This window comes from Micromys minutus (genome assembly GCF_963924665.1).
Source record: "Micromys minutus genome assembly, chromosome: 33".
Classification (NCBI taxonomy): Eukaryota; Metazoa; Chordata; class Mammalia; order Rodentia; family Muridae; genus Micromys; species Micromys minutus.
Genome location: NC_137968.1, coordinates 21,245,272 through 21,252,956, shown reverse-complemented (window position 1 = coordinate 21,252,956; position 7,685 = coordinate 21,245,272).

Genomic DNA, 7,685 nt, shown 5'->3' with positions numbered 1-7,685 from the left:
TGTGCTAAGGTTGGAAATGAAAGTGCTTACATTTGAGTGACCAACTTTGCCAGCTTAAGAGATCTGGCTAGGAATCAGAGACAGCATTTAACATGCAGCGAGAGGGCCCTTGGAAGATTTCTATCTTTAGAGCATATGCCAGATCAAAATGATTTAAATGACATAGAACTAAAATCCTTCATGGATCAAAACCAGCAGAATATGGATACCTTGGACAATATGCGGCTATTGTAAGCTGCAAGCATGGGTTTAAAAGCTCATTGTCAACCTTGGGGGATGGGGGAAGGGAACCATAGTAATAGATAATGTATTCATGAAATAATTTGGAGACTGATTACGTGTGATGAATCTTAATTATTGCTATTTAGTGGGGTGAGTATTTAAGAAAATCAGAGTCCTGAAAAAAAGACAAGCATTTGCTTGAATTTTTTTAGGAAGAAAAATAAGTTACCCTCAATCTTATGTCCTATAATTAATTATTTTACTCAGTTTACATGCTTTATATTTAGTACCATAGCATATATGTCTTCTGTTTCTTCCTTAAAATTTTCCAGTCTCTCCACTTCACTAGGAACAATGTAAATTACCACTCTCTTGTGAAATTCTCTCTCTCTCTCTCTTTTTTTTTTTTTTTTTTTTCCTGAACCTTTACCTCACAGCTGTGGTATGAAATATAATCACTAAAATGCTACTCTATCCAAAAAGACACTTTCTTTGCATTCTTAGCCCAAATAACCTTGCAGCAGAAGGAGAGACAACCCCACACTTTTATTTGGTTACACTACCTCATGATTGCTCAGCAAAAATTTCAGCAAGATGGCTGTTATCCTCCGCCATCTAGAGGAATCAATTGTTTGTTTGAGGCAGGGTTTCTCTGTGTAGTCCTGGCCATCCTGAAACTTGCTTTGTAGACCAGGCTGACCTTTAACTCAGTGGTTCACTGGTCTGTGCCACCCAAGTGCTGGCATTGTGTGCCACCTTGCTAGGCTTGTAGGGGAGTCTTCTTCTTTTTAAATATTTGTTAATTTTATGTTTATTAATTAAATATTTATTTATTTATTTTATAACTTTATCTTCAGACACACCAGATAAGGGCATCAGACCCCATTACAAATGGTTGTGAGCCACCATGTGGTTGCTGGGAATTGAACTCAGGACCTCTGGAAGAACAGTCAGTGCTCTTAACCACTGAGCCATTTCTCCAACCCCTAGAGGACTCTTTTTTTTCCCCCCTTACCTAGGGGACTTTTCAAAGGGATTAGGAGAGATGAGATTAGAGTGGGCATGCAGAGAGCTTTGACCCCTGATATGAGCTAACTCGCATGGATGTTCTTCCCTCAATCCTACAGGACCATCAACTGGAAGGAAATCAAAATCAGGGTCAGCATCCTTTCCCAAGGGAAGACATATATACCTCCTTTTCTCTTGTCCTGGCAGATACCCAAGACTGTCAAGCGGAGAGGCCTCAGAGGACATTACATCACCATAGCTGATATATTCTAAGAAGTTAGGGTAAACCAGGCACCTAGTACAAACCACCAACCCTTCAAGACAGGATAGATACATCAGCTGTGACATTGTCTTAATTTGACTCATAGATGAAAATAAACACAGGGAAGTGAAGGAGTCTGACTTGGTCCAGAGTCTGGTCCATTTGGTGATATAATGGAAAGTAGAGCCTCATTCTGATAGTGTGACTACTCTGCTGTTCTCAACTAAGAGCTGGAATCTGGGCTGCTCTGTGACTGGTGATGGCTAGTGGAATGTGGCATAAGTGATGATCAAGAGACTGAACCCTGCTTCTCACTTATTTGGGCCGCTTTGGCTGCACGGGAATGAGACCAGGCTATACTGCTAGAAGAGGAGATATGTGGCTAGTCATACCTGTGACCACTACTGGTATAACTGGGATTATTTTAGATGTAGTTTCAAGTCACCAAATACAGTTTTCTTGGATCAGACAGCCCCTCAGACAACCTACCTGCTAACTATAGACACATGGACAAGTCCAACAGAGATCACTCAAATGCCAGTCCAAGTAAGCAGAACCACACAGTCATCTTTCAGGCTACTAAGTTAAGGAACTTTTTGGTATTTTCTGTGCAGTGGTGGAACCAAACTCAGAGTATTCTGAATTTTAGACAAGCACTCCACCCTTAAGCCATCTCCCTTACCTCGTGCTTGGTCTTTTCAGCTCTTTGATTTGATATGCAACAACTCTTGGGTATAGTTAGCGAGTGGCAGAGAGTATAAGGACCCGTACGGTAACCATTCTTACTTCAATGCCCATGAATTTCTTGAGAGCAGTGCATACTATATTTGAGTAATGCAGCCACTGCCTTTTCAGGAGCAGTTTATACAGCATTAGGTTGTAGAACTAGTCAGGATAGGTTCAAATCCCTGCTTATTTACTTTCGGCATGTTAATATGTCCACACATCAGCTTCCTCGTATTCTGACTGAAAATAGCACCATCTACCTCACAGCCATCAGGAGTTTAAAGTGAGATTACATCAAAAACATCCAGAGTTTATCAAACTGTGAGACTTTATGGGAGATGTAAGCCTATAGCCTATAACTGAAAGGTTTTAGTAACAAGCTGACTTTCCTTTCCAATGTTGACCTCCATGTCTCTTGACAGTTTTGGGAATGGATTTTTCTACTCAGAGACAGTGACTTTTTGTATTGCATATTCCTCAGATATTTCTACAAGAACACAGTAACTGTTCCATGAATCATGGACATTTAGATCAATCTATCATCATCATTATTGCTACATGTGTATGAGTGGTTTTGCCTGTGTGATATCTGTGTGCATCTGTCTGCCTGGTGCCTATGGAGGCCAGAAGAAGGCATCAGATCCCCAGGGTCTGGAGTCATGGATGGTTTTGAGCCTCCATATGGATACTGCGAATGAAACCCAGATCCTCTGGAAGAGCAGTAAGTGTTCTTAACCACTGAGATATCCTATCTCTTTAGCCCCTAGGCCAACAGTTATTAACATAAAGCCTAAAGTCTAATTATATAAAGGTTACCACAGCTGCATGTCCAACACAGATTTGCAACTGCATCTGAGGTCCACTAAATTTGCATTTCCTACCAGGAGTGGGATGGGCTTGATCACCATTTTAATATTCATGCATGCCAAAGTCTAAAGACTGCTACTTAGCATTCTCTGCTAAGACTGAGACAGTGAATCATTGTATTTCCTAGCTTATACTCTCCTAATTGTGTGTTTCCTAAAGGTTATCTGTGTCCAAAGCTTTAAAAATTTCCTTTTAAGTAAACATTCCAGGCCTACCCTTACTTTGGAGATCAGGCTGGAATCATAGGCATAAGCTACCATAGCCCAGCTCTAAAAGTTTAGATTAAAAAAAAAAAAAAAGATACACTGCAGGAGGACAGGAAGAAAGCTTAATTCTTGGCCTTACATTAACAGTTGGCCTCCAGAAGTTCTTTTCTTATTCAAGATCATACTAGAGACCTGGGATGGGGAGAGGCCACAAAGGGTCTATGGGGATGACTCTAGCTGAAAGTTCTAGAAGTAAGAGATAGGGATGCTGAAGTGGCTACTTCCTGTGGTCCAGGCAGGATTCCCAGTAAAAGGATGAGAAAGGCAACCTACAATAAAACCTTTGATCCAAAATTTGTCCTGACTACAAGATGGAGCAGAGACTGAGGGAATGGCCAACGAATGACTGACCCAAATTGAGACCCATCCCCTGGGCAAGAACCAATCCCAGACACAGGTAATAATATTCTGTGGTGCTTGCAGACAGGAACCTTACATAACTTTCCTCTGAAAGGCTCCACACAGCAGCCATTAGAAAGAGAGGCAGACTCACACCCAAATATTAGATAGAGTTTGGGGAGTCTTACAGAAGTGTTAGGAGAAGAACTGAGGACAGGGATTCCACAGACTAACAGAGTCAATCAACCTGGACCTTTGGGGGTCCCCAGAGACTGAATCAGCATCCAAAGGGCAAGCACGGAACATAGGCTCCTTGCACACACTTAGCAGAAGAGCAGCTTGGTACTCCCCAATAACTGGAGCAGAGGCTCTCCCTGAGCCTGTTGCCGGCCTGCATGTGGGTTCTGCTACCCTAAATGGGCCACCTTGTCTGGCCTAAGTGGGAGAGTATGTACCAGGAGTTGGGGGGTAGGAGAGTGGGAGTGAAGGGGTGACACCAAGAGTGGGGCTTCTCCTTCTCAAAAGAGAAGGGGAAGATGAAATGGGGGAGGACTTGCCTAAGGGGAGGAGAGGAAGGGCTGATACTGGGCTGTAAATTAAGTGAATAAAAAATTAAAAAAATTATCAGTTGGCTACAAAAGGAGATTTAGTACCATATTAAGTTATGTGGAGTGCAACTTCTTTCTTTTTTTTCTTTTATTTGTTTTATGTACGTAGGAATACACTGTAGCTGTCTTCAGACACACCAGAAGAGGCCATCAGATCCCATTACAGATGGTTGTGAGCCACCATGTGGTTGCTGGGATTTGAACTCAGAATCTCTGGACGAGCAGTCAGTGCTCTTAACTGCTGAGCCATCTCTCTAGTCCTATAATGCTTTTGAAAAAGTCACTCTTTGAAGCCAGGGGTAGTGGCATACACATTTAATCCCAGGACTCAGGAGACAGAAGTAGCTGGATCTCTGTGAGCCCAAGGCAAGCCTGGTTTACAAAGGGAGTTCCAGGACAACAGCTCAGCTACATAGTGAGACCCTGTCTCAAAAGAAAAGTGTTTTTTTTTTTCACACACACACACACACACACACACACACACACACACACACACTGCTGTTTTGCTGTTTTCTGGGCCTGTTTAGTGTTGAAATAAATTTACACCCTAATAGATTAACCAACCCAGGTGGCACCACGACTCAGTTATAAAGCCTAACAATGTGTTAGTCCTGGACTCCATATGCAGACATCAGATTTTCTTGTCCTGTGTTTCGAGTTATGCTTCTGTGCTAGAGAAAGGGGGGGAGGAGGAGCGGCAGGGGCGTCTTTACAGCCAGCAGGAGCGTGGTGCTCATTTCTACAGCCTTCCCATATGTTTATTATTTACATGGAACGGGAAGTTAGAGGAACAGGAAAGGACTTGTCCTAAAGCTGACTTTGAAAGCTTGATTGTGGGAACCACGTTTAGAACTACCATCTTTTTTTCTTTGTCATTGTTGTTAATCTTCTGAACTAGCCATCTGTGGGACCTTTCCATCAGGGCAAAATTCTCAAGTTCCCTCAACTAGAGTCAGATGTTTAAAATGTCTTAGTTTGATGTCTTTTTGGTCTGTTTTATGGTATCATGTTTTAAAAACCGCCCCCCCAAAGGGTAGAAAGAAGAAAAAGAACAACAGAGGAACGCGTCCACAGACAGAGCTGCTGGAAGTCTGTTACTCGACCAGGCTGGCGTTTACCACTCTTATCCAAGTGCTTCATTCCCTTCCAATACTCTTTTCAGTATTCCAAAGGTGGGACGGGCCTCTGAAGAGCAAAAGTGCTGTGCTTTTTAGAACCCTACTGAATGACTCCTCATCTCTCACAGTACGTTTTGTCATGCCCGTCTTCGGATGACAGGCCGCCAAGCTTGTGCATAAAAACTCTAGGCTCCTCTCTCTGCCAATCCATGGCTAAAACTTACTTCTGGAGCTGCGCAGCTGTTAAAATCAATCATATTTACAATTTTTATAAATGAGTTTATTTTAATAGAAACAAGTTACCCTGTAACCGTGGTTTCTAAACAGATTTATGTAGGCTGGCACAATCTGCTATGGGAAACATATATGCATATTGCTTAAGTCTGCAACATTAGTTTTTTTTTTTTTTGTTTTGTTTTTTGTTTCTCTTTTTTTCCCCTCTCAAGTGCTGGTAACAGTCTTGCTTTGTGCAAGGATGCCAGATAATTGGCAGCACTTCAGCCAGGGATACTGTTCCCAGCACTGTGCTATTGAAATTGTTTTCCTGGACAGAAATGCCCTGTGGGAGTGACCTTAAATTGGGAGGCTTCTGGGCTGTTGGCTTTGGGGAGTGAAGCAGGCTGGCTGCTTTAGAGAGAAAGGGATAAGACTAAAAAGGAGGTATAAGAAAAGGAAGAAAGACACAGAGAGAGTGAGAACAAGAGAGAGAGGGAGAGAGGGAGAGAGGGAGAGAGAGGGAGGGTGGGACGGAGAGGGAGAGAGGGAGGAGGGGGAGGGAGGGAGGGGCGTAGGGGTGCTGGGGAAGAGGAGTGAAGTCCATATGCCTAAGCCACTGTGTTTGTCTCCTCAGTTTTCCTTCTGATGTACTTGCCTAGCATCTAGTCTGTAAGATCCAGGAAGACAGAACACAGCCTTCCGGACCCATGGCTTCTACATCTATGATTCAACCAACTGTGGATCAAAATGTTCAGAAAAATCATGCATCTATGCTGAACGGCTCAACTTTTTTCTTGTCTCGGTTTATGTATATATGAATACACTGTAGCTGTTTTCAGACACACCAGAAGAGGGCACTGGATCCCTTTATAGATGGTTGTGAGCCATCATGTGGTTGCTGGGAATTGAACTCAGGGCCTCTGGAAGAACAACAGTCAGTGCTCTTAACCACTGGGCCATCTCTCCAGCCCTACACTGATTTATTAAATTATTTGTATAAGTAGTTTACATTCTGAACTTAGTTTCAAGAAGCTAGAGTACTGTTAACTTTTGTTTTAAGAACTGGCTGAGAGTGGGACAGGCTTGAGTACCTCTGCTGGTGAGCATACACAAGTTTTAGAATTTTAGGATGCAAGTAAATATTGTGCACGTTCATTTCAGCATCCAGTCTTCCCCTCAAGCAAATGCAGAGTGCAGATTTTCGGACTGGTGTAGCTTGGTGGAGCTCTGCTATCAAAACACAAAGGATCCATGACTGGGATGGGGGTGGGGACTAAACATCCAGGCGCCAAGGAATTCTCTTCACTGAACACTCTGAGTGGTTTCCTTTTGCCTTCGTTTGTGTATTCATTGTCACAATGCTGAGAGGGAGGAAGGGTGGAGGTGGAGAGGCGAAGAGGTCCTTAGCTGGTGCCCACCGAGAGAGCTCGGCTTCAGTCAGTGGCTCGCAGGGGGAAGAGGTCGCGGCAAGAAGCAGAGGCAGACGCGGGAGGCTCCAAGTGGGGCCACATTCAACTTTTTCTGTCCAAAGCTGGAACTACGGCTTCTGCTGGACTCGGGCTAGAAGAGGCGGAGCTGCAGCTGACAGGAGCGCCGGACTGTTGACAGCGGGTTGGGGCGCGGCTGAAATCCAGAGGGCGCTCCCAAGGAGGAGCTGAGTGACAGTGGGAGTGGCTTAGGGAAGGGCCGGGCCTTAGGAGTCGGCCTCCAGGAGAGAAGCGGTTCCGGAAAACCAAGGCAGTTTTAATGGGACAAAGTGACCGAGGTCGCGGGAGGCGGGGCCCAATTTCTGACGACTGCTGGCCGAGCAATCGCCTGAGCGGGGCGGAGCCTCACAAGGCCGGAAGGAGGAGCTTCTCACGACAGGGCGTGGCTCCCAGTGACAGAGGCGTGGCCCCCTTCTGACAGAGGGCGTGACTTTTCCTGACAGAGGGCGGGGCGGCGCACACCTCCCGCAGCGCAGGGTTCTCGAGGAGCGGCCTGGGTCGCATCCCAGAGGAGCGGCGTAGTCTTCGAGTGGGGTGCCGGGCTTGCTCCGCCTCGGTTGGCTCCT